Genomic DNA, 27759 nt, shown 5'->3' with positions numbered 1-27759 from the left:
TTCTTTTGCTGTGCAGAAGCTCTTTAGTTTAATTAGATCCCATTTGTCAATTTTGGCTTTTGTTGCTGTTGCTTTTGGTGTTTTAGACATGAAGTCCTTGCCCATGCATATATCCTGAATGGTATTACTTAGGTTTTCTCCTAGGGTTTTTATGGTTTTAGGTCTAATATTTAAGTCTCTAATCCATCTTGAATTAATTTTTGTATAAGGAGTAAGGAAAGGATCCAGTTTCAGCTTTCTATTTATGGCTAGCCAATTTTCCCAGCACCATTTATTAAATAGGGAATCCTTTACCCATTTCTTGTTTTTCTCAGGTTTGTCAAAGATCAGATGGCTGTAGATATGTGGTATTATTTCTGAGGACTCTGTTCTGTTCCATTGGTCTATATCTCTGTTTTGGTACCAGTACCATGCTGTTTTGGTTACTGTAGCCTTGTAGTACAGTTTGAAGTCAGGTAGCGTGATGCCTCCAGCTTTGTTCTTTTGGCTTAGGATTGTCTTGTCAATGCGGGGTCTTTTTTGGTTCCATATGAACTTTAAAGCAGTTTTTTCCAATTCTGTGAAGAAAGTCATTGGTAGCTTGATGGGGATGGCATTGAATCTATAAATTACCTTGGGCAGTATGGCCATTTTCACAATATTGATTCTTCCTATCCATGAGCATGGAATGTTCTTCCATTTGTTTGTGTCCTCTTTTATTTCACTAAGTAGTGGTTTGTAGTCCTCCTTGAAGAGGTCCATTACATCCCTTGTAAATTGGATTCCTAGGTATTTTATTCTCTTTGAAGCTATTGTGAATGGGAGTTCATTCATGATTTGACTCTCTGTTTGTCTGTTACTGGTGTATAAAAATGCTTGTGATTTTTGCACATTGATTTTGTATCCTGAGACTTTGCTGAATTTGCTTATCAGCTTAAGGAGATTTTGGGCTGAGATGATGGGGTTTTCTAAATATACAATCATGTCATCTGCAAACAGGGATAATTTGACTTCTTCTTTTCCTAACCGAATACTCTTTATTTCTTTCTCTTGCTTGATTGCCCTAGCCAGAACTTCCAACAGTATGTTGAATGAGAGAGGGCATCCCTGTCTTGTGCCAGTTTTCAAAGGGAATGCTTCCAGTTTTTGCCCATTCAGTAAGATTTTGGCTGTGGGTTTGTCATAAAGCTCTTATTATTTGGAGATACATTCCATCAATACTGAATATATTGAGAGTTTTTAGCATGAAGGGCTGTTGAATTTTGTCAAAGGCCTTTTCTGCTTCTATTGAGATAATGATATGGTTTTTGTCTTTGGTTCTGTGTATGCTGAATTATGTTTATTGATTTGCATGTGTTGAACCAGCCTTGCATATCAGGGATGAAGCCCATTTGATCATGGTGGATAAGCTTTTTGATGTGCTCCTGGATTCGGCTTGCCAGTATTTTATTGAGGATTTTTGCACTGATGTTAGTCAGGGATATTGGTCTAAAATTCTCTTTCTTTGTTGTGTTTCTGTGAGGCTTTGGTATCAGGATGATGTTGGCCTCATAAAATTCATAAAATGAGTTAGGGAGGATTCCCTCTTTTTCTATTGATTGGAATAGTTTCTGAAGGAATGGTACCAGCTCCTCCTTGTACCTCTGGTAGAATTCAGCTGTGAATCCATCTGGTCCTGGACTTTTTTTGGTTGGTAGGCTATTAATTATTGCCTCAATGTCAGAGCCTGCTATTGGTCTATTCAGGGATTCAACTTCTTCCTGGTTTAGTCTTGGAAGAGTGTAAGTGTCCAGGAAATTATCCATTTCTTCCAGGTTTTCTAGTTTATTTGCATAAAGGTGTTTATAGAATTCTCTGATGGTAGTTTGTATTTCTGTGGGGTCAGTGGTGATATCCCCTTTATCATTTTTTATTGCGTCTATTTGATTCTTCTCTCTTTTCTTCTTTATTAGGCTTGCTAGCAGTCTGTCAATTTTGTTGATCTTTTCAAACAACCAGCTCCCGGATTCATTGATTTTTCGGAGGGTTTTTTGTATCTGTATCTCCTTCAGTTCTGCTCTGATCTTAGTTATTTCTTACCTTCTGCTAGCTTTTGAATGTGTTTGCTCTTGCTTCTCTAGTTCTTTTAATTGTGATGTTAGGGTGTCAATTTTAGATCTTTCCAGCTTTCTCTTGTGGGCATTTAGTGCTATAAATTTCCCTCTACACACAGCTTTAAATGTGTTCCAGAGATTGTGGTATGTTGTATCTTTGTTCTCATTGGTTTCAAAGAACATCTTTATTTCTGCCTTCATTTCCTTATGTACCCAGTAGTCATTCAGGAGCAGGTTTTTCAGTTTCCATGTAGTTGAGCAGTTTTGATTGACTTTCTTAGTCCTGAGTTATAGTTTCATTACACTGTGGTCTGAGAGAGAGTTTGTTATAATTTCTGTTCTTTTACATTTGCTGAGGAGTGCTTTACTTCCAACTATGTGGTAAATTTTGGAATAAGTGCGATGTGGTGCTGAGAAGAATGTATATTCTGTTGATTTGGGGTGGAGAGTTCTGTAGATGTGTATTAGGTCCGCTTGGTGTGGAGTTGAGCTCAATTCCTGGATATCCTTGTTTACTTTCTGTCTCGTTGATCTGTCTAATGTTGACAGTGGGGTGTTGAAGTCTCCCATTATTATTGTATGGGAGTCTAAGTCTCTTTGTAAGTCTCTAAGGACTTGCTTTATGAATCTGGGTGCTCTTGTATTTGGTGCATATATATTTAGGACAGTTAGCTCTTCTTGTTGAATTGATCCCTTTACCATTATGTAATGGCCTTCTTTGTCTCTTTTGATCTTTGATGGTTTAAAGTCTGTTTAATCAAAGACTAGGATTGCAACCCCTGCTTTTTTTTTTGTTTTCCATTTGCTTGGTAGATCTTCCTCCATCCCTTTATTTTGAGCCTATGTGTGTCTCTGCATGTGAGATGGGTCTCCTGAATACAGCAAACTGATGGGTCTTGACTCTTTATCCAATTTGCCAGTCTGTGTCTTTTAATTGGACCATTTAGTCCATTTACATTTAAGGATAATATTGTTATGTGTGAACTTGATCCTGTCATTATGATATTAGCTGGTTATTTTGCTCATTAGTTGATGCAGTTTCTTCCTAGCATCGATGGACTTTACATTTTGGCATGTTTTTGCAATGCCTGGTACCGGTTGTTCCTTTCCATGTTTAGTGCTTCCTTCAGGACCTCTTGTAGGGCAGGCCTGGTGGTGACAAAATCTCTAAGCATTTGCTTGTCTGCAAAGGATTTTATTTCTCCTTCACTTATGAAACTTAGTTTGGCTGGATATGAAATTCTGGGTTGAAAATTCTTTTCTTTAAGAATGTTGAATATTGGCACCCACTCTCTTCTGGCTTGGAGAGTTGCTGCCAAGAGATCTGCTGTTAGTCTGATGGGCTTTCCTTTGTGGGTAACTCGACCTTTCTCTCTGGCTGCCCTTAACATTTTTTCCTTCATTTCAACTTTGGTGAATCTGACAATTATGTGTTTTGGAGTTGCTCTTTTCGAGGAGTATCTTTGTGGCGTTCTCTGTATTTCCTGAATTTGAATGTTGGCCTGCCTTACTAGGTTGGGAAAGTTCTCCTGGATGATATCCTGCAGAGTGTTTTCCAACTTGGTTCCATTTTCCCCATCACTTTCAGGCACACCAATCATACGTAGATTTGGTCTTTTCACATAATCCCATATTTCTTGGAGGCTTTGTTCATTTCCTTTTACTCTTTTTTCCCTACATTTCTCTTCTCGCTTCATTTCATTCATTTGATCTTCAATCACTGATAATCTTTCTTCCAGTTGACCGAGTCGGTTACTGAAGCTTGTGCATTTTTCACGTAGTTCTCGTGTCATGGTTTTCATCTCTATCAGTTATTTTAAGGTCTTCTCTGCATTGATTATTGTACTTATCCATTCATCCATTCTTTTTTCAAGGTTTTTAGTTTCTTTGCACTGGTTACGTATTTCCTCCTTTAGCTCTGAGAACTTTGATTGACTGAAGCCTTCTCTCAGCTCGTCAAAGTCATTCTCCGTCCAGCTTTGTTCTGTTGCTGGCGATGAGCTGCATTCCATTGGAGGGGGAGATGCGCTCTGATTTTTTGAATTTCCAACTTTTCAGCACTGCTTTTTCCCCATCTTTGTGGTTTTATCTGCCTTTGGTCTTTGATGATGGTGACGTACTTATGGGGTTTTGGTGTGGGTGTCCTTTCTGTTTGTTAGTTTTCCTTCCAACAGTCAGGACCTCAGCTGCAGGTCTTTTGGAGTTTGCTTGAAGTCCACTCCAGATGCTGTTTGCCTGGGTATCAGCAGTGGAGGCTGCAGAAGATAGAATATTGCTGAACAGCAAGTGTTGCTGTCTGATTCTTGTTCTGGAAGCTTCGTCTCAGTGTGTACCCAACCATGTGAGGTGTGATGTGTCGGTCTGCACCTCAGTTGAAAATGCAGAAATCACCCGTCTTCTGTGTCGCTCATGCTGGGAGCTGGAGGCTGGAGCTGTTCCTATTTGGCCATCTTGGGCGCTACCCTGCCTTTTTAGTTTCTATTACAGTCTCACTATTGTGAATCCCTGGGCCACCACAAAAATGCCAGTCTAATGGGACTTAAACAAGTGAAGGCTTCTGTCAGATGACTGGAGATCAACATGGAAATTTTATGCATTGCTCCTAATAGGTCTCATTACTCTATGAGCAGACATGCATGTCTATTTTTTGGGGATGGGATGCTTTGGGCAGAGCTCTTCTTGCATGCAGTGAGTGATGAGTGAATAAGTGAAAGGAGAATCTCAATGAACAATACCTCTGTCCACTTTCATGTCTTTGATGAGCACCAGGAGACTTTCCCAGATTGTCCCACTGGTGTTCACTCCAGTGTTTTATCACACAAATTATCCATTTCCATTAGTACATATATTTGCACCCCTCCTAGATGCCAGGCATTTTCTTAAAATGTCAACCTGCAGGCCAGTAAGTCAGTGTCTCAGGCATCAGATCAATATGGAGAGTTGGTGAACCTAGCAGACAATCCTAAGAGCAGGTGGAAAGTGCTTTGCTAGAGACATCACAGGGGCTGGTGGGAATACAGAAAGAGTACCTGGTCTGACTAACAGGGTTAGAAGAGATGCCACTTTAATTTGAAAAATTAATTGGCATTAGCAGTGAAGAATGTAAAGAAGGGAGTAGTAGGAAAGAGAGAGAGATTGGCATTTTGAAGGCACAGAGACTTGAAGATTGAAGAATTAAAAGTAAATGAACAAGATCTTCATTGTATCCAGATTAGGTATCTGCTGTTTTTCTACAGCCCATCTCCTTTTGTTGGATAATCTTTGGAGATGAGACCTAATTGGCCAGTATTTCCCACATAGACATCTTCATATGTTTATGATCACTTCTGGTCTCTACACTTTAAGAGGGAGATGGGAATAGTGACTTTTGCTCAGAAGAAAGAAAACAATTTGTGAGACGAGTTAAAATTGGGTCATAAAGCAGATGCCTGAAGGAGGTGGTGGTGTTTGGTCTGGAGAAATGGCAACTCAAGGGGCTTCAAACCTTTGAAGGATTATTGTTCAGAAGATGGATTAGTCCAGGTCTGACAATTCCCCATGATGCCGCCATGTTTCCCATCAATAATTAAACAAAGCCTTTGTTCCCTTCAAACACCAGGTACAGCCTCACAATCCCCCTCAGCAAAGTGCTTTCAGCAGTAAATTCTGTACAGTGACTTGGATTAAAGTTTTTCACCATTCTTATATTGGACAGGAACTGTGTGTTCCTGAGGGTTCAACTGATACCAATGGGTAAAAGAAATAGGGATTCAACTTTAAAAACTGTCAGAGTTTATCAGTGATGGACTAGGTCACTCCTAGGCTTAGTGAGTTTCCTAATATGAAAGGTTTTCAGATATATATATATATTGGAAAAAATGTATCATATAAATTTTTGTGATGTCTCACTCTCCCAACCCTAGCCTTTTGGTGAAAAGGGCCAGAAAGTAACTGTCTCTGAGAAGCAGTGAGGTCAGAGGTACCCCAGGTCTAGGGATGACTGGGGTCTTCTTTGGGTCACAATGGCAGCACTCTGGTTGAGCTCCAAAGTGGAAGAAGCACCCAGAAAGGCTGAACTCCAGGCAAAGCGTTTTCAGTCTTTCCATGGTGTTTACTGTGGGGCATGTGGAAAGACCACCACTTTTTAAGGGACCACTAGTGGCTTAAAAAATCGGGATGTTAGAGGCAAGTGTGACAGGCTGGAGAGTCATGGCTTTTACCCCTTTAACCTCCTGAACTCTAAAGTGACCCTGAGAGAAGAAAAGGCCTTCAGTAATGGTGACAGAATTTCTTGCCAGCCCAACAGGCATGAGGCTCAGAGTCAGATTTTATTTTACTTAGATGAAAAAAAAAAAAAGATTTCTTCCACATGTACTTGTGTTTAGTGGCTAAGTTTTGCACCTGCTACAATATGACCAATAATCATTGGCCAGGGGCTGGGTGCAGTGGCTCACGCCTGTAATCCCAGCACTTCAGGAGGCTGAGGCAGGCGGATCACCTGAGGTCAGGAGTTCAAGAGCAGCCTGGCCAACATAGTGAAACCCTGTCCCTACTAAAAATACAAAAAATTAGCCAGGCATGGTGCGTGCCTGTAATCCCAGCTGCTCGGGAGGCTGAAGCACAAGGATTGCTTGAACCTGGGAGGCAGAGGTTTCAGTGAGCCGATATCATGCCACCAGCTTGTGTGACAGAGCAAGACTCTGTCTAAAAAAAAAAAAAAAAAAAAAAAAAAAAAAAAAAAAAAAAAAAAATCCTTGCTGAGGAAGTCATCAAAGAGATTCAAATATTGAAACCAGTGTGGACTAATTAAATTGTCAAGTCTCTCTCAATTCTGAGATGTTATATTTTTTGATTCATGAAATTGGTAATCAATCATTTTCTTTACTCTTATTTAAGCAGAACAACTCTAATTCCTTCTATTCTACCTCATATGATGTGCAAGATATCTTCATTCACCTTTTACACATGGCTTGTAAGCTTTAACAATAATTCCAAATTCTTTTAAATATATGGTTCCCCAAATCTGATACTATTGGCTAAGCATGGCCCCAAATTCTGCATCTGTGAGATGCAGCAATTAGCAGCACCAGTTCAAGGACAGACTCACTGTGAAATTAGTGAAGCTTCACTTCAGGGCTCCTCTCACATTTTCTGGGACTCTTCCAAGACCTTAGGAGCAGGGTTGCTAGATTTAGCAAATAAAAAGATATGGGACACCCAGTTATATTTGAATATCAGATTCAAATATATAATAAATGAATACATATATATATATATACACACATATAGTGTAAGTATGTCCCAAATTTTGCATGAGACAATATTATAGTTAAAAATTATTCACTTTTTATATGAAATTCTAATTTAACTAGGAGTCCTATATTTTATCTGGCAACCCCAGCAATAGTATATTAGTCATTTTTTATTTTTCTTCTCAAAGACGGAACACAAATTGGATAAGCGCTATGTCCCCAAACCTGGATTCTCTTGTATCTTTAAAGCATGAATAACTTAAAGCACATTACCATTATTAAAACTACCATGGTTATCGCTGTTGTTTTATAAGAAATATGCCTTGATAAAAAAAAGGCCACATTTTGTGACTTTTGCTGACATATTCAGCTTGGGATGAACCAAGAACAGCAGCTCTCTTTTTCTTCACTTATGTTTAATTACTTTTTCTGTGTTGAAAATTCCATTTGCATTAGGCCCTCTCTATTCACAGCATTTTAATTAATCTGTAGCATGTTCCTAGCCACATTCCTCACCACTGCTTCTCCTTTCAATAGATAAAGAGAATAAATGTAACTTAGAGTCAGAAACAGGATTCTCTCACTCATGCGAAAGCCTGTGAAAATATTATTGGAATACTCACAAAGAGAAAAGGAGAAAGAAAAGAAATTTTATTCTAAGGCCATTTGTCTGCTTTATTTTTATAGCTCAATGCCATTTTTATGATTTTTGAATAATCAAAGAGGTCTTTCTCCTTTCCCCTGTATTTTAACCCACTAGTCATTTATGAGACCTGCATCAGCTCACTTCGCCCTGCGCAGTAGCTCTATGGATGTCCGTTTCTGACAATTAGCCAAGTTTTCTCTGGCTGCTTGCCACAGGGAACTGCTTGTCAAGCCGGAACAATGAAACTCTATTTTAGCCAAGCTAGTATTTACCTAGTTCACCACCCACTCTACCCCTATCAACTTAAGTTCCCATCAAAAGCTGACGAATCCCATGAATCCTTGATAGAGCACTGCCAATATGTGAGGAGGGCTTGGTGCTGTTCCTCAGCATCTGGGATATAAAGTACTTTCACTGTGCTTAAGTAAACAATATGTTTTTCTATCAGTGTCTTAAGGTTGCTTTGGCAAGCAACTAAGAAGTAGGCTTGCAATATTTCTTACATACTATACTTGAAATGGCTAATGCGAAATCAATTATCTCACCATCATTTTAAACACCGAGGGGAAAGTACAAGGGTTATGCTAATGGTTCAGAGAATACAGTTTGCTCCCATGGAAGTAATGCTGCTTTATCACTGATAGTTCTCACCCTGTGCTTAACCTTGAAGGATTTGCCTTTCTCAACCAGTATCCCAGTGCCATGGTACCACTCAGTACCTTTGTTTCTGTACATCAGGTCTATACTAGTTGAATACTTCAGGGTCATAAAGCCATAGTCATTTGTTTGCCGGTAGACTCTTAGCACTAGTTATCTCTACCTTGACCAGCCAGCTTTTTGTTTATCATCAAATTCAGCCCAAAGTAAACTGCAGAAAAAGCCAGGACATTGTCCTTTATTGCAAGATACAGTGATTGTTTCCCATGGCCAAAGGTTTTTCCAGGGTCAAGGCAGTCTGCTACTTCAGAAAGATCCTAGGACAATGTCACGGTATGAAGCAATGTCCTGGGTAAGTACTGAGAATTGAACTTGGTCTCCATTTTTTAAAGGAGGTGGAGCACTAATGACTACTGGTCTTCAGGGCTTCTGCTAATAATATTTATTATAGTAATTGAAATGTTTTGAGGGCTTTCTACGTGCCAGGCTTTGCAATATGGGATTTACTACACCATCTCCTTAAATCTTCTCCCCCTAATGAGGTGTTACTATTAGTTTCCCCATTATACAAATGCAAAACTGAGTGGTTAAAGAATTTCTCAAAGTAATAAAGCCAGTTCATTGTGGAACGTGTTGGTGAAAGGTCAAAATAGATTTGGTGGGCTCTGGCGTTCAGCATCATCTAACGTAATTAATCTTGGACCAAGTACAGGACCACCTTTACTTGAATCCTGGATCTACAGCTCACTTAGAGTTGTTTTTTTTTTTTAATTCTGCCTCTTTGTTGATAAGATGAATTTAGTAACAGCATCTGTAGCAACGGGTTGTAAAGATTGCAGGGATACTAATAACAGTGACACTTATGAATGCTTATCATGTGCCAATTTCTGTGTCTAAGTTCATTGAACATATCTGCTTATTTAATTCTGACCACAAGCCTGTGAGGAAGATAATACTGTCTGTCTCCTTCTAGAGACAAGGAAGCTGAAGTTCACAGAAGTTAAGTAACTTTGCCAAGATTATGTAGAGAGTAAATGAAACTGGGCTATGAACTCAGGCATTTGGTGATTTGGTGCGTGGAACCACCTTTACTCCATTGCTTTCAGTAACATAACCAAAGCACTTAGCACAGTGCCTTGTCTCATGGTAACCAATCAATAAATGTTAACCGTGTAAGACTATAAGTCTGTATCAGACATTATGCTAGGCATTTAACATACATTGTTTATAAAATTCTCAGGACTACCTAATAAGATATGACGAACCCAATTTTGCATTTTTGGATATCAAGCTGCAGGTTAAATGTTAGGTTGGTGCAAAAGCCGTTGCAATTTTTGCCATTAAAAGCAATGACAGATGCTGTTACTAAATTCATTCATTAAAAGTAATGGCAAAAACTGCAATCACTTTTGCACCAACTTTATACTTTGTCCAAGGTTATATCTCTTGCCCAACATCACATTCCAAGTGGGCAAGTATATTGGGCACAGACCCTTTGCCTCTTTGTACCCCAAAACCTGTGACTTTGACCAGTCTGCCAGACTATGGATGCTGTTTTTACAAATAACAATCTCAGGTAGTGGCATGTTTTTATGCAAGCCTATTACCTTTTCCATTTCTCTCAAAAGCTCCCATGTAGTCTTTTTGATACTTATTTAGGTTTAGTTTCTGAAATATTACAGTAAAACATAATCATGAAATTGATCATGTATTATGACTTCCATTTTTTCTTTGGCCTCTCTGTCCCAACACAGTCTCCTCATTCAGTGTTTCTCATCTCACTGGGAGTGTTGATGCTATAGGAACCGTTTTGCATTCTAGGGCTCTGCTGCACCTCACTTTAGGGTGATATATCAGACAATTAGTCACAGCAAGATAGTAAGTGCCAGATGTTACTTTGTTAGCTAGGATCATCCTTTAAACATCTGTCTCCAGTCCTGAAAGGGGAAATGCCCTAATGTGCAGAAAACATGGCTTTTTATAAGGAAGCATCCAGGCTGCTAATTAGTCACCAGGAGTGATCCCCCTCCCCCCCAAAAAAAATTAACCCAAAGGAAACTGGCCATATTCTGTAACTCAATAATATTTTCAATGGGTGAAGATGGGAGGAGAGGTGCATACTCTAAGGAAGAACTTATCTGATGGCTTCTCTTGTCTTTTTTTCAATCCTAGTAGCTACGGGGGTTTTCCTAGGACCTTTTTCATTTTCTGATTAATCAAATAAAGAATATTTAGAAAAGGCTTGTTATGTGAAGGTAGCTGTGCTGCATACTGTAGAGACTTTTATTGTAAGATCTTTGCCCTTAGGGAGATACTATTTGACACAATTTGGTTTACATGTCTTTGTACAGTTGAAATTATTTTGATTCATTAACTTATCTATTCATTAAAAATTTTGGAATTGCATGTCTAGTATATCTTCAAGATAACTAGAATCATGATAACACTGAAATACATATTCTTTACAGGTTTTTTCTTCAGTACATCAACTGTAGGGGCTAACCAGGGAAAACATAAACTTGTACTAGTTTCCTATTTCTGCTGTAACAAATTATCACAAGCCTAATGGTGTAAAACAGCACAAATGTATTATCTCATAGTTCTGGAGGTCGAAGATCCAAAGTGGATATTGCTAGGCCCAAGTCTATCTGTCAGCCAGGCCATGCAACTTCTTGTCTTTTTCACCTTCTAGGAACCTAGTGCATTCCTTGGCTCATGGCCTCTTCCTCTGTCTTCAGATCTCTAACAAATATCTCTTTGACTCTGGCCCTCTGCCTCCATCATCATAGCTCCTGCCTTTTGTGACTCTGACTTTCCTGTCTCATAAAACCTCTTGGGACCCTTGTGATTACATTGGGAATATCCACATAATCCAGGATAACCCTCCTACCTCAAGATCCTTAATTTAATTACATCTGCAAAGTACCTTTTACCATGAGTATTAGTTTCCTAGGACTGCCATGTTCCCTTTAAGACTCTCGCTAGTGTCCTTCCTTATGTCTTCCTTGTTTCTGACAGTGGTGGCAATCCTTGGCATTCCTTGGCTTGCAGCTGTATCACTCCGATCTCTGCCTCTTGCTGTCACATGGTTTCTTTTCACATAGCCTTCCTGTGTTTGTTTTCACATGGCCTCTTCCTCTTCTTGTGAAGACACAAGTTGTATTGGATTAGTGCTCACTGTAATGACCTCATCTTAGTTTGATTACATCTGTGTATTAGTCAAGGTTTTCTAGAGATACAGAACTAATGGAATATAAATATATATCTGTAAAGGAGAGATTATTAAGTATTAACTGACATGGTCACAAGGTCCCACAATAGGCTGTCTGTAGGCTGAGGAGCAAGGAGAGCCAGTCCGAGTTTCAAAAGTGAACAACTTGGAGTCCAATGTTCAAGGGCAGGAAGCATCCAGCACGGGAGAAAGATGTAGGTTGAGAGGCTAAGCCAGTCTCACCTTTTCACATTTTTCTCCTTGCTTATATTCTAGCCACACTGGCAGCTGATTAAATTGTGCCCACCCAGATTAAGGGTGGGTTTGCCTTTCCCAGTCCCACTGACTCAAATGTTAATCTCCTTTGGCAACACCCTCACAGACACACCCAGGATCAATACTTTGTATCCTTCAATCTAATCAAGTTGACACTCAGTATTAACCATCACAAATCCACCCCTTGTCAACTTGAACCCATACACATCTCTTGAGATCATATATAATCTCCAAATAGAGACAGTAATAAGGTCATAATTATGCCTAACATAATACAACTATCCTTCGTACAACCAATCCCCAACCCGAATACTACTACATAAAGTTAACAATACTTAAATGCTGATGTGAAGTCAATAAATCTTATGTCACATGATAAGGAGAAAGGAAATAAAATGAAGATATTTTCTTAGTACAAGTGTATACATGCACAAACATGTTTTTAACAAAAGAAGGAGGAAACTCATGACAATTACAGTCCTTGTAGCTGCAGTTGGTCACGTGGTTGTAGCTGGTACTCATGACTATCTTCTTCTATTACCCATTCTGTATTCCCTTTGCCTTCAGTAAGCACCTCAGCAGGTCGTGGTTTTTCCTGGTGGAGTGACCCAAACCTTCATTCCCGAAGGGTCTGGGTCATTTGTAGTCCTTCCTGGATTGGGCTGTTGTAGTTTCCCATTGACCTTAATCACAGGGCATGGTAATACTAAGAGATGCCCAAATAGATCTCCTGTATTCCATGTGTACTCTTCCTTACTTCCATTGTGGAGTAGTAGACTGATTTCATCTTGATAGTCCAGGTCAGTCACCCCAACCAACACTGTAATTACCTTCTTAGCCTGTTGGCTTAAAGGTAGGAGGAGCCCAAAGTGTCCAAGTGGAAATCTTAACTTTCAGTTTGATGGAATCATTGTTGTGTCTCCTGGTGGCAGCATTCCTCCCTCTGGAACTAAGACCCCTAGGCCAGCAGAACGTAATGTCTCAAGAAAAGGGAGCAAACATTTTCCTAGTGGGCCACTAGAGGTGATGGTGAGAGGTGCCACTTCCACTTCTTGATTCCTGGACCCGTGAATTCTGGCTATGGGAGAAAGAGTACAATATATTGGATGCTGATTCAGAGCATGCATGGCCTTCTGGAGAATTTTGCCCCAGCTCTGCAAAGTGTTGTCACCTAGTTGGCATTGTAATTGTGACTTCAAAAGGCCATTCCACCGTTCTAACAATCCAGCTGCTTCAGGATGATGGAGAACATAGTAAGACCAGTGAATTCCATGAGCATGAGCACACTTCCACACTTCTTTAGCTGCAAAGTGAGTGCCTTGGTCAATGGCAATGCTGTATGGAATACCATGATGGTGGATAAGGCATTCCATGAGTCCATGGATGGTAGTCTTGGAAGAAGCATTGCGTACAGGATAGACAAACCCATATCTGGAGTAGATGTCTATTCAAGTGAGGACAAACCTCTTCCCTTCCCATGATGGAAGAGGTCCAATATAATCAACCTGCCACCAGGTAGCTAGCTGATCACCCCAAGGAATGGTGCCATATTGAGGGCTCAATGTTGGTCTCTGTTGCTGGCAATTTGGGCACTCAGCAGTGACCATAGCCAGGTCAGCCTTGTTGAGTAGAAGTCCATGTTGCTGAGCTCATGCATAACATTCATCCCTGCCGCCATGGCCACTTTGTTCATGGGCCTATTGGGTGACAACAAAAGTGTCTGGTGAAAGAGACTGAGTGGTGTCCATAGAACAGGTCATCCTATCCACTTGATTACTAAAATCCTCCTCTGCTGAGGTCACCTGTTGGTGAGCACTCGCATGGGATACAAGTGTCTTCACAGCTTTTGACCATTCAGAGAGGTCCATCCACATACCTCTTCCCCAAATTTCTTTGTCATCAATTTTCCAATTGTGCTTCTTCCAAGTCCCTGACCATCCAGCTAAACCATTGGTTACAGCCCATGAATAACTATATAATCTTAGATCTGGCCATTTCTCCTTCCATGCTAAGTGTACAACCAGATACACTGCTTGAAGTTCTGCTCACTGGGAAGATTTTCCTTCATCGCTCTCCTTCAGGGATGTCTTAGAAAGGGGCTGTACTGCTGCAGCTGTCCAATTTCGGGTGGTGTCCGCATATCATGCAGAACCATCTGTGAATCAGGCCCTAGTCTTCTCTTCCTCTGTCAACTGATCATAGGGAAGTCACCATGAGGCTATCGGTGCAGACTGGAGAAGAGAAGTCAGGGTGGCAGGAATGGACACCATGGACATTTGAGCTACTTCCTCATGTAACTTACTGGTGCCTTCAGGACCTGCTCGAGCCTGATTACGGATATACCACTTCCATTAGATGATGGAATACTGCTGCACACGACCCACTTTATGGCTAGATGGGTCAGAAAGCCCCCAGTTCATGATAGGCAGTTCAGGCCACATGGTGACTTGATGACCCATAGTCAAATGTTCAGTTTCCACCAAAGCCCAGTAACAGGCCAAGAGCTATCTCTCAAAAGGAGAGTAGTTATCTGCAGAAGATAGCAGGGCCTCGCTTCAAACTCCTAGAGGGCTCTGCTATGATTCACCTATGGTGACCTGCCAAAGGCTCCAAACAGCATCCCTATCTGCCACTGACACCTCAAGCACCATTGGATCTGCTGGGTCATATGGCACAAGTGGCAGAGCAGCTTACACAGCAACCTGGATTTGCTGGAAAGTCTTCTCCTGTTCTGGACCCCACTCAAAACTGGCAGCCTTTTGGGTCACTCAATAAATGGGCTGGAATAACACACCACAATGAGGTATGTGTTGTCTCTAAAATCCCACTAGGCCCACTAGGCATTGTGCCTCTTTCTTGGTTGTAGCAGGGGCCAAATTCAGCAACTTATCCTTGACCTTAGAAGGAGTATATTGACAGGTCCCATACCACAGGAGCCTTAGGAATTTTACTCAGGTAGAAGTGTCCTGAATTTTGATCAGTTTTATTTCCCATCCTCTGGGATGCAAATGTCTCACCAATAAGTCCAATGTGTTTGGTACTTCTTGCTCACTGGATCCAATCAGCATAATGTTATCAATGTAATGGATCAGTGCAATACCTTATGGAAGTGAAAAGCGATCAAGATCTCTTTGAACAAGATTATGATGGAAAGCTGGAGAGTTGATATAGCCCTGAGGTAGGACAGCAAAGGTATGTTGCTGGCCTTGTCAGTTGAAGGCAAACTGCTTCTGGTAGGCCTTATGGACAGGAATGGAGAAAAGGACATTTGCTAAGTCAGTGGCTGCATACCAGGTACCAGGAGATGTGTTAATTTGCTCAAGCAATGAAACCACATCTAGCACAGCAGCTGCATTTGGAGTCACCACTTGGTTAATCTTATGATTACCCACAATCATTCACCAAGATCCATCTGTCTTCCACACAGGCCAAATGGGAGAGTTGAAGGGAGATGTGATGGGAATCACCACCCCTGCGTCTTTCAAGTCCTTGATGGTGGCACTTATCTCTGCAATTCCTCCAGAGATGTGATATTGTTTTTGATTTACTATTTTTCTAGGTAGAGAAACTTCTAGGAAAGAGGTTTAATTGACTCACAGTTCTGCAGGGCTAAGGAGGCCTCAGGAAACTTACAATCATGGTGGAAAGGGAAGCAAACATGTCCTTCTTCACATGGCAGCAGGAAGGAGAAGTGCTGAGCAAAAGGGGAACAGCCCCTTATAGAACCATCAGATATCATGGAAACTCACTCATGATCATGAGAACAGCATGAGGGTAACCACTCCCATGATTAAATTACTTCCCACCAGGTCCCTCCCATGTGGGACTGTGGGAACTATGGTTCAAGTTAAAATTTGGGTGGGAACACAGTGCCAAGCTGTATCATCTGTGTAGGTAAGTGCTTGCCCTAATGTCACATTCCAGAGTCCTTGGATGGAAATTTGCAGAAATTGTGTTAGAATCATTGACAATAACAAAGATTTAGACATTCCAATCACTAGATTTTTAGAGAATGCCATGGCCTGGCTCTATGGTCTTAGGTAAATCACTGTTCAGATTTGACCTTAGTTACATGATCTTTGAATCAGAACTATTAGACAAATCCGAAAAGAAGTTGGCCAGTGACTGATGAAGAATCCTAATGAACCAGTTCAAGACCAGCCTGGACAAGATGGTGAAACCCTGTCTCTACTAAAAATACAAAAATTAGCCAGGTGTGGTGGTGGGCACCTGTAATCCCAGCTACTTGGGAGGCTGAAGCAGAGAATTGCTTGAACCCAGAGGCAGAGGTTGCAGTGAGCTGAGATCGCACCACTGCACTCCAGCCTGGGTGACAAAATGAGACTCCATTTCAAACGGAAAAAAAAAAAAAAGGAATCCTAATGAACCATATGAGCACTGAGAGCCACAGAAGACAGAAGCTGTAATCGCGTTAAAAGCCGCCTGGTGGACCACAGCCTGGGTGTGCAAACATAGGAGTGAGACAATGTTATTGCCTACTGGCCCTTGATCTCTTCCTCAGCATGACAGAATACTTAAAAGTTAGCTTCTTTTCTTCGATGATAGAATTTAAAATCTAAAGCCTATATTTCTTCTTTAGTACCAATTATTCAAAAGAAAAAGTAGTACATTTCAGCTATTTTAGCCCTTCTTGCATTTTCTCTACTTTTCATTTGCTCTTTAAACTTCCAATACTCTAAGATGAGATTTTTTCTTTAATTAATAAAGAATGTATGAAATACTTCAGCAACTTCACACGTCCTATTGTTAAACTCACAGTTATCATGGAAAGATGAAAAAAAAAATAAGATACGGAATCTCCCAAAACCCGTTAGGTCAAGTGGTATTATATTTTAGAGAAGGAATCACAAAACCTTCAGAGATCTGTGTCTCTAAATAGATTGGGTATTTGCTAATGCTCTGGGTTAATCATAAAGATAAAGGAATGACTGACATTGTGGTCGCTTAAAACACGGCATTAGGAAAAGTCTGAAAATGTAAATATGGATTTTTTGGTTGTTGTTGTTGTTGCTCCATCCTGCATATGTGATGTAATGTGCACACTATCATTGAGCCCTTACTTTCTTTTGAAAGGTTTTTCTGTGCAAAGGGGGAAATCCATCACACAGATTCATGTACCGAGACCCTGACACATGAGCGTAATCTTGCCAAGCTCTGTTCTCCCCCTTTTTCCATCGCCTGTGGCACTTAGGGAATAAGTTGGCTTCTCTTGATCAAACTTTACTGACCTATACATGAAGGATTGGGTAAGTCTTTAAGGAATCTAACTTTCTTGGAGGCTAAAGAAATTATCTCTTCATTACCATTTGTTGCTATACTGGGGACATTTGTGGAAAATATCACTTCTTTGTGCACAGTGGTTCACCGTAGCTTTGACACTGCTTCATGGGCCATAATAAGGAATATATGGTACAAGAAATAATGTGGAAAGAAAGTCTAGATCTTCTGAATGGAGCCCGGGTGGAGTCCACTTTCTAAATGTTTTGGAGTAATGGGATGCATGACACAGAACATTTCTCTAAGTGTGTTCTCTACAAGATGAATCATAGAGGTTGTATCAGTTATGATGGCGTTTTCCTGCAAATATACTTATCCCTAGTTATCTGAGGGGGATTTTTCCCGTGACCTTGTGGATACCAAATTTGTGGTTGCTCAAGTTCCTCAGACAAAAAGGCATAGTATTTGCACATAAACTATGCACATTCTCTCATACACTTTAAATCATCTCTAGATTACCCATATTACCTAATATGATGTAAACGCCATGTAAGTAGTTGTTTTAATGTATTTTTAATACATGTTTTATTGTTATTTTTATTGTTTTTTTCCTGAATATTTTTGATCCATGGTGGGTTGACTGTAACGGAAAACTCAATTACCTTGCTACTCACTGTGTGATTCATCAACCAGCACTGGCATCTCTTGGGAGCTGACTAGGGTCCCAGCCCAGATCTACTGAATCAGAATTTGCATTTTAACAAATCCCCAGGTGATTCACACCTATTTAAGTCTGAAAAGCTCTTTCCTACTTTCCACACTCACACACCGAAGGTATTTACTTATTTAATGCAATGAGACATCCCAGAGTAGGCAGTTCTGAGTTAGTAGCGTGTCTCAATGATTCCATCGGAGATGCAGGATTTCACCATCTTTCTGCTTCACCATCCTAAGCATGTAGAGCGTTGCCTTTATTCATTGTCCTTAGGATCACAAGGTGGGTATTGGACCACTGACTTCTGGTCAAGAGGAAAGGCAACCAGGAAAAGATAAAAGGGACTTTCTCTTGGGAGACCATTCTTTTCTGTTCTGGAAGGGCACCTGCCTCATGAAGTGCCATCTCTTAGTGCCTATAACTGTGGTGCACGGCTAAGGTTAGACAACAGGGAAGCTGGAGTATAAAGTATTTAATGTTCTCTATACAGCAGATGACACAGGAGAGGTAAGTTGCTCTTGAGTGGCCAATCCACTGTCTCTGCCATATTTGTTAGTACATTTAGGTAGAGAGAAAAATGGCCAAATAAATGTGGAAAATGTATTTAAATAGATTTCTTTTATATAGGGCCACTAAAGTTTTTAATATACCAAGCTTCATTATAAATCTCCCAGAGAGAAATATAGTACGTAGGGTTCCCACTTACCTGATCACAGAACCCCCATTTTTTCAGGAAAATGTTTTCTGCTAAAAAATAAAATGACAAAAAAAGAAAAAAAATCCATTCATAATATTGTCTCTGTCCAATTATTCAACCCTGTTGTTAGAGTACAAAAGCCATGGGCTATAGGTAATGAATTTGGCCCTGTGTGGCCCAGATTTTGCCCATGGGCCATAATTTAGTGACTTCTGCTTTATAGTTAGCCACAACAAAAATATGGTCAGCAGTAATACAACCACAACAACATCTGTTAATATGGCACCCTAGATTCTGCAAACATTTTTAATATAACTATATATCTATATTATATACCTAACATAAAACATATCTATATGTAATATAAAATATATTATATGTAGATATAGACATATACACGCAATCTCTTCTGATTCTAACAAACATATGAAAAAGATCATCACTATTTTATGGTTTCTGGAAAATACAGTGTCACGCTGTAAACTTCCCTAAGTAATAGAAATATTCTCTAGGGCTCTGGATATTATACTTAGCTAATTGTAGTAACAGTATAATGCTTTGAACTTGTACTTTTTCTTCCCTAGGTGCTCAGAGAATTTCTTAATTAGATCTTCATAATTGTCCTTTGAGAGAATCCAGCACCCACCCAATTGTGCACATGAGCCTTTGAAAGTATTTCATATACTTTGGATTTATTATTGTACTCTGCAATTTGTAGACCTTAAATCACCCCCCAGCACAACCCCAACATCTCTCTTTTCAAGTATACTGGACTATTAAAGGCAGATTGGACTGTTAAAGACAACTCAACTTCACTGCTAATAAGTACCACTATTATACTGTGGACATGGGTCTATCATAACATCTATGGTATTTTGGCGCATATATTTATTTAAATGTTTGTGTGTTTTCCCTAAGAAACAATAAACCACATTAGGGCCAGACCTGTGTGTGTTCTATTTTTCTCTTTCCTCAGTGCCAAAGAGAGAACATAACATATGAACATTGCTGAGTGAAATGCTCTGTGTTAATAGTGGGGCGAGGAGCCACGGGGGGCACTGAGGGTGACTTCCCAGCTACTGGGCTACCCTTCGGGTTTCAGAGTCAGTATCTTCTATCCTCACATATGCACTGCCTCCATCGCTGCAAGTGGCCATTCATTCCAACTCTGCTGGTATTTTCTGTCATGTCAGAGCAATGAGAACAGATCCCAAGGCGACTGCAACGATGTACCTGTGGATTGAGTTCAGGCCATTAAATTGCCATCATGCGACCTATCTAATGTCATTATAGTCTAGCTTCAGCAAAGCAGAGCGATAGAGAAAAAAATGACACAATTACCAATGTATGTGTTCTCAGACTTTCAAAAGAGCCTGAAGGAAGAAGTGTCTGTAATAGATGGAACGGTAGACACACACTCACACACACACACACTCACACACACACACACACACACACACACACACACACACACAGACACACAGAGCCATGTTTTCTGGGGGGAAGTTTGTAAATTGTAGGAGGAAAGGAATTACTCAATTAAGGTTTCTGTTTGGATGTGAGCTCAGTTCATTCTCTCTGGAACTCTCTATAGTCAAGTCTCTTTTCCAGGGACTTATGGAAGAAATTTTGCAAATTCAGAAGTGGGAATGTTGAAAAGCTGAAGCCCTTAAATCATATATCTGGTGACATATGTTTTCTGGTATTTTACTTTGGGATTAAAAAGAAGAAAGAACTACATTGTCGGACTACAAATTGGGCTACAGCACATATTTGATGGTGTATAACAAAACCCTATGTAATTTTACATTGAATGTAGTACATCTTGGATTCGCTTAGTATAAAGTGACTCCTAGAAATGTTGTTTTGGTAGTTTTGACTCAAAACCTATCTCCTGAAAAGGTCCTTTAGGAGTGTTCAAATGATTTCTCACTTGTGCAAGTTTCTCAAGTAACATCTTGCATGATTTATTGTGCTGATCTTCTTTCTTAGTGTTCATATGCTTTTTCTTTGCTTTGTTGTTGTTGTATTGGCCTCATTTCTTAGGGAAAGACTTGTGCAAAATTTCCACTTCTCTTAGCTTCTTATAATTTTAATATCAGGCTCTCTTGTCACCTAGTCTTGCAAATAGGCCTGGGAACTTTGGGCATCTTTATGCCTTAAAATTATCTTAAAATGCTTCCCACCTCCTCTCTAATTAACTGCAATCAGTAAGGCTAGTTGGTGGACACATGGTGTCGTAGCTCTGTGAAATGCTGCCTGATGGCTATAAACACAGCCATATGTTCTCTGTGAAATATGGCTATAATCGCCAGCAACAGGAACAGCTGATAGAAGATGAAGGATCGGCTCTTGTTGTCTGCCTGCGTTATTTGCAAAACCTGTGAGGCACTTTGCAGATTGGCTGAATATTTTCTCTTCGCCATCACTGCTTCTGCTAAATTGCCTTTGTATTTTAGCTTCAGTTCTTTCCAACATATATTTGAGCTTGAAATGGCAGTTATTAAAGGAATATGTTTAGTACCCTCCCGTTTAACATCACAACACTTTAATTAAGGCGGTCTCTCTTGAAATCCTGCAGTACACACGTAACCCAGGTTTCTAAAACTAAGTGGTTATCAAGAAAAAGGATAAAACCATCAAAATTTTCACAGTGAATGAACAAGAATTTCTCAGCAAAGTTCAATAGATTTGCCCTGAACTGGTGCAGCTTATAATACCCTTGAGCCTAATTGCTTTCCTGCATTTTGGCAAGAAAAATAGCTGACTTGCAATGGAGTAGAAAGAAGAGGTTTGGAAGAAAGTGTCTTTTAAGAAAAGCTTCCAATGAAAATTTCAATCAATATTTTTAATCCCAGAAGAGGAGATAAAATATGATATTATGTTCCTTGCACTGAAAGATTGTGGATAGGGTTGTTTTTCAGTGTAGGTAGGAGAGCAGTTTCGGGAGCAAAGCAGCCTCGGTATCCCTCCCACACTACAATGCGCGCAGTAGGCTATAATCCAACATTTCAACAATGCCTCATATCTGAGACTTAAAACAGTGGCCCTCAGATGCCACATCCTTATTAAGCCAGGGTGGATTCCTGGTTTCATGGCTCGGCTGTGAGACATAAATGTCTGACTTTCCCACACAAGCATGTGAGAGAAGCCGCGTATAAGATGTGTAATGCACTCCCTGTCTCTCCACTTAACTGAATTTAACTGTTTTGTTTATTAAAGTAACAAGACAAAACTGAGTATACAGTTGAGGCATTGATTGCTTTTAAGCCTCCACTTTCCCATTTTAAAATGTTTTAGGTTGCTAATTTTGATATCAAGTTGTCTATCTTGAAGATATATGTGTGTGTGTGTGTGCATGTGTATGTATATGTATGTAACATATATTATTGAAAGCTTATTTTATTGCCTCTTCAGTGCTTTGGGGGCTTTGTTAAAATAGGGCTCTCACCCTTTACCCTTTTTTCGCTTTTTTTTTTTTTTACCTTGTATGCACCACACAGGCTATTAAACTGTGTGCAGGTGATTGATCTCTTTAATAAAAGCAAGTTCTTTAGTAAGCAAAGAGTGATAAAGATAAACAAATGTACTGGTTTGTCCAGTGCTTTGGAGATTATGGTAACATGAGGGCATCAAGAAAGCCTATTAACAGATAAGTTAGATGAAACACATCAATTCTGATTTCAGTAAGTCAGGAACCGTTCGCTTTAAGTTAATTTTATCCATGTTTTCTCTTCATTTGTAATACTTTGTGGGTTTTAACAGAAAATATTTAATAGTGTGCTGTGTAGTCCATAGATAAACGATGTTGGCAATTTCTCCACCTAACTGCTTGTCAAGCCCCTTAGCAAGGTACACACTGCCCTGCAGTTTATCATCTCAATTTCTAGATTGTTTTGGAAGATCATTGAGAGGGCCGAGACTCCCCAGAGGACTGTGCTCTAATCCTATCATATTTTTTAAAATGCTGGAAAGTGTAAGGTTACATGGTAAGCTGATTTTACATAGGCATTTCTTCAGCTCATCACAATAGCGCTCTTTCCATGGTAACTGGCGTTTCCATGGCACACACTGCAAGCTCCTCCAGAGCAGCTGAGGGGCTTTCTGAAGATGCTCACCCACCCACAAGTGTGAGCACACTTGCCCTCTCTCTCAGGCACAGATTCAGCCCACCGTTTATGTGAAGATAGGCACATTTTCTCACAGAAATTCACCAAATGGAACAAAGCTAATTGAAAAATAAAATTTGCTTTTTTCACTATTATGTGATAAGACAAATAGCCACTGATGTGGCCTTTTAGAGTGACCTGGAAATGTCACAAAAGCCGGTGCTGTCCTCATTGATATGGATTAACGGGATAAAATCTTGGAGACAAAATTTGACAGGGAAAACAGCCATCCCTGGACCAGATTTTCTAAATTTATTTCCTTTCCTTAAACTTTGAGCTCAGTCTACAGCTCAACATCATGTTAGATGCTGTGAAGCATAAAAGAAATTTATGCCCACGGGGACCTTGCTTTTGTTTGGAGACCTAGGAGAATAAGATTTAGACGTATGCAATAATTAGAAAATAATATAAGGCTGTAAATAATCAAAATACCTTGTTCCCATAGGACCACTCCAACATTTTTAGGCTTGGGGGCAAACCATGTTGCTGTTTTCTTCCTCTATCACTTTTATCCTTAGGACTAGCAAAAACCAAAATATTTCAGGAAGATGTACCAGTTTAGGAAGATGCAGTGGTGAAGAACTTTTTCAGGTACTATCTGCTTAATTTTCAAGAATAAATAGCCATCATATTGGTCTTTTATTACTGATTTCATAATTGGTATCTCATCCTTTGTAAGCATAGGCAGTCACTTCTCAAGCTAACTTTCTAGTGCTTTAAATAAAATGTCCAGTTTTCATTTGGTCTGAGCAAATTGAGTTAGACGAGATCATCATCTGAATGACTATTCCTATATTGTCTTTTTTCTTTGATGAAGCAAGGCAGTGTAGCAGAGAACATGGCCACTATGGTTAAGTTTGTGTGTTGGAAACTTAATCCCCAGTGCAACAGTGGAGAGGCAGGACCTTTAAGAGGTGATTAGAACTAAAGGCTCGATCTTAGTAGTGGGTTAGTTATTATGGGAATGGGTTCCTGATAAAAGGATAAGTTTGGCCCACTTCTCTTTTGCTCCCTCTCATCCTCTTTTGTCTTCTTATGTAATGCCATGGGATGACACAGCAAGAAGGCCCTAGTAAGGTGCTGGCACCTTGATATTAGAATTCCCAGCCTCCAAAACTATGAGAAATAAATTGCTTTTTAATATAAATTACTCAATCTGTGATATTCTGTGATAGCAACACAAAACCGACTAAAAAAATAGATTTGTGGTTAAATAAATTCATTTGACTTCTGGATCTCTCATTTATTAGCTTTATGGCTTTGGCCAAGTTAACTGATCTCTCTGAACCAGAGCAGCAAAATGGTCTTGATATAATGGTAGGTATGATTGTTTCTGTTAGGGTAACTGTGAGGATTAAGTGGGATATTGATATGCTCAATAAATGGTAGCTTATTTATTCAACCCATGTGCATTAATTTTACACTAGGTTTCAGGAATTGTCTTAATTGTGTGGATATAACAGGATTGATTTTTGGCTTTCAGGCATTTAGCATACAGACCCTGATGCAGGAAAACATAATGCCATAAGATCCACTGAAATGTGGAATGACATCTAACAGCCCCCCAAACACGAGTGAGTTAGCCTGGAAAAGTAGAGGAATGTAGTTTTGTGGGTATGAGTGATCCACTTTTCACTTGGTTTTGATCTGGGGTCTATAATTTTTCATCGATGTCTCCATGGGTAAATTCATAGAATTTTGTGTTTCTGACAACTCGATGTACAATAGTTGTAGATATTTACTTGGCTTTTCTAATATCAAAACCGGAATTTCTAATTAAAGCTAATGCTGACTCATGACTCTTGAAGTCTCCTGAGATTGCTGTGGCCGGGTCCTGCTTGAAGGTCTCATCATGTATTCACTCATATACTCATTCATTAAGTCATTCATTTGACACATATTTATTCTGCACCCATTTATTCTGCAAGTTAGTAGCTATGCATTAAGGTGGAAACAAAGATCAATCAGCGGATATTGATCCTATCCTCAAAGAATGGACAGTTACTGAAATTTTGGGATCTGTGAGGGAACTCATGATAGGAGGGAAATGGGGTGTGTAAAATCGGGGGTGTGTCCAATCGGCAGCTATTCTGGCATAAGATCTGTAGAAATCAGCATCATACATCTGGATCTTCCCTTCCTACCTACCTATGGATCTTCTTGGTCACTGTTCTCAGTAAAGAAAAGTATCAAGTACAAGTAGACATACTCAATTCATCATTTTTTTCAAGAAACATGTATTTTGTTTCCAAAAGTGTCTATTGCTTTACATAAAGAACTTTCATTTTTCTTGGTAAGGAAATATGATAGCTGCACGGAGCAGCTAAGGAAGAACTCAAGCCTAGAAGTCCCAGTGGAGATTTAGAGTAATAAAGATAAAAATGGTGGACTGTAAAGAAGTCTAAGATAATGTTATAAAAGTGCTATATCTTAAATTATACCTCAAAACAGCAGCATGAAAACAACAATGAGAACTTTGGGTAGGTGGAAAGAAAGGGAGAAGATAGAGAAAGAACATACATGTACGAAGGATGAAGGCAGAAACGAGCTTGGCACATTATGCTAAATGAAAGGAGCCAGACATAAAAGACCACATATTGTACGGTTACACTTATATAAAATGACCAGATAAGGCAAAGCTATGGGGACAGAGAGTGGGGCTGCAGGTGGGAATGTGGATTAACTGCAAATGGGCATGAGGGATCTTCTTGAGGTGATGAAAATATTCTAAAACTGGATTTTGGTGATGCTTGTACAACTTGGTAAACTTATTAAAAATCAGTAAACTATAAACTCCGAGTAGGTGAATTTTGTGATATTTAAGTTATACTTTAATTATGTTAAAAAATAACAACAAAAATAAATGTTTCTCCTGTGAATAAAGACTGGTAAGGAAATTGATATGGTTGCAGCTGTGGGGCCAAAGTCTCAGAGCAGAGAAATAAATTGACCAAAGTCACACAGCTGGCAAGAAGTAAAACTTAGATTTTAAAAAAAGATAACTTGCCTCCAAGATAATATTGGATAAGCGAAATGGTGCCAGTTGGAGGAGAATATTGGGTTAGTGAGGAGAAGAGGATGAATTTTATCTGAAAAGCTACCCGAAATATTTTTGACTCTATAGAAAATAAGCATGCTGAAAGCAGCATTTTAGAAAGCTTAATTTAGTAGCAGGAATCATAGGTGGAATATTTTTTAGAAGCCATGATGGATGAATGAGTGCAGTCGTGTAGGTGAGGTGGGTCTTGGTTAGAGTTATGGAAGAGAAAATGGGAGGGACATTTTGAAGGAAGAAGAATCACGTCATGTTGACTGATCCCTCAGGATTAATCAGATATGAAAGTGCTTTGAAAACTGACAAGTTTGTTAAAGAAATGGAAATGATGAATTTTTACCATTGAGCATACTGAAATCGGTAATCAAATAAGTGGAGAAGCTTAAGATGTTGTAGAGGAAAGGGATAGGTGTGGGGAAAATATCCTTCAGGGGATTATGGGATGGGCTTATGGGTAGAGAGTGAGGTATTCTTATAAGAAGGCAGCTGGTCTCTTCTGGGACTGCAGAGAAGTTGATGCCACACATCACACACATATTACAACCTATGCGATGGGTGCCATGCTGGATATTGCAGAGGTTTACTAGGCAGAGGTTTTGGTTGCATGTGACAGAAACCCAGCTCAGATTAATTTAAGAAAAAATGGAATATGTTGTTACACAGTATTAGAGGGTCCAGGAATTGGGTGCTTAAATCTGCCATCTCTACCCTCCTATAGAGTTAATGCTATTCTTAGGCCGGCTATCCTTTCTCTGAGGCAAAAATTACCACTGACAACTTCAGATTTAGTTGTTCCTTGTTGTAAGAAATCTTAGAAATTGCAGAATTTCTCTCCCACTAAATTAATGAGAAAGACGAGTTACGAGATGAACTGTGAGACTCTACTTGCGTCATATCCATGAACTAACCCTGTGGTCAAGGACATTGTTTCTCATATTTGCTGGCTACAACCTTGTGTCCTATTCCATGGGGACAATCGGCCTTGTTCATTCCAAAGGAAAGTAGAGTTTTATAACTAGAACATGGTGAAAAAAATCAAACAAATTCCTAAAACTTGCTCACTACAAGATGTAGTGTTGAAAGCTTATAAACTCTTAATAATAGGCTTTATTGTTTACATTCTAGAGATATAGAAACCAAACCCTGGAAAAGTTAAGAGATTTGACCAAGGGTGTATGGCCACAAATGAAATAATAAAGCGGAGGTTTGAATTCAGGTCCATGAGGTTTGAATTCAGGTTCCAAAGCCTAGCTGTTTTGAAGGAAATCATTGATGTAGAACAGGTATATGCTGAAATAAAAAGGGAAGAACATGAGGAAATCACTTCTGGGATATTAAATACAGGTACATCAACTTGAGTCACAAGGCAGCAGCTGGCCAGAAGTAAGGTGGGAAACTGCGAGGGATGGGGAGAGGGAATTGGTAGTTTAGTACTGAGGGGAAGGCCTGGAATACTCAATTCAGGTTACGAGCCAGGATATATTTCAATGAGAGGTAACCGTGGACTTGCCAAGCAGGGGAGAAACCAAATTGTATTTAGAGAACCAAATCTTATAATAAGCCAGTATTCGAGTTGCAAGGTCTTTTCAGAGAGCCTTCTGTTGCCTGGAGACAACACAGAGGTAGAGACAGTGGACATTTTAAGTAGCCATGTCAGCCACCATCACCAGGAAAACATCATGGGCTTGACTCTGTATCAGCCTCTACACCTAGAGGATGAAATGACAGGCACAATCCCATCAACGTTGTGGAAAGTGCAGATGTCTGTTTGTATGGCTGGCCTCAGTTAGGG

General features: G+C 39.7%; 1 long non-coding RNA gene across 7 annotated transcripts in view; it reads left to right on the top strand.

The window, feature by feature from the left end:
• The window catches only part of LOC102121041 (uncharacterized), a 293022-nt gene that overhangs the window by 128580 nt on the left and 136683 nt on the right, over positions 1–27759 (top strand). The window contains exon 5 of one of the 7 annotated variants that reach the window (XR_012429112.1): positions 19328–19684. The exons of the other annotated variants lie outside the window; for them this stretch is intronic. This is a non-coding gene — a long non-coding RNA (uncharacterized lncRNA). Of the gene's footprint in view, positions 1–19327; positions 19685–27759 lie in introns of those variants that run through there. 7 annotated transcript variants of the gene reach the window in all.

This window comes from Macaca fascicularis, chromosome 1, assembly GCF_037993035.2.
Source record: "Macaca fascicularis isolate 582-1 chromosome 1, T2T-MFA8v1.1".
Lineage (NCBI taxonomy): Eukaryota > Metazoa > Chordata > Mammalia > Primates > Cercopithecidae > Macaca > Macaca fascicularis.
Note: the sequence above shows the minus strand (reverse complement) of the source record. Positions and strands in the feature narration are given on the sequence as shown.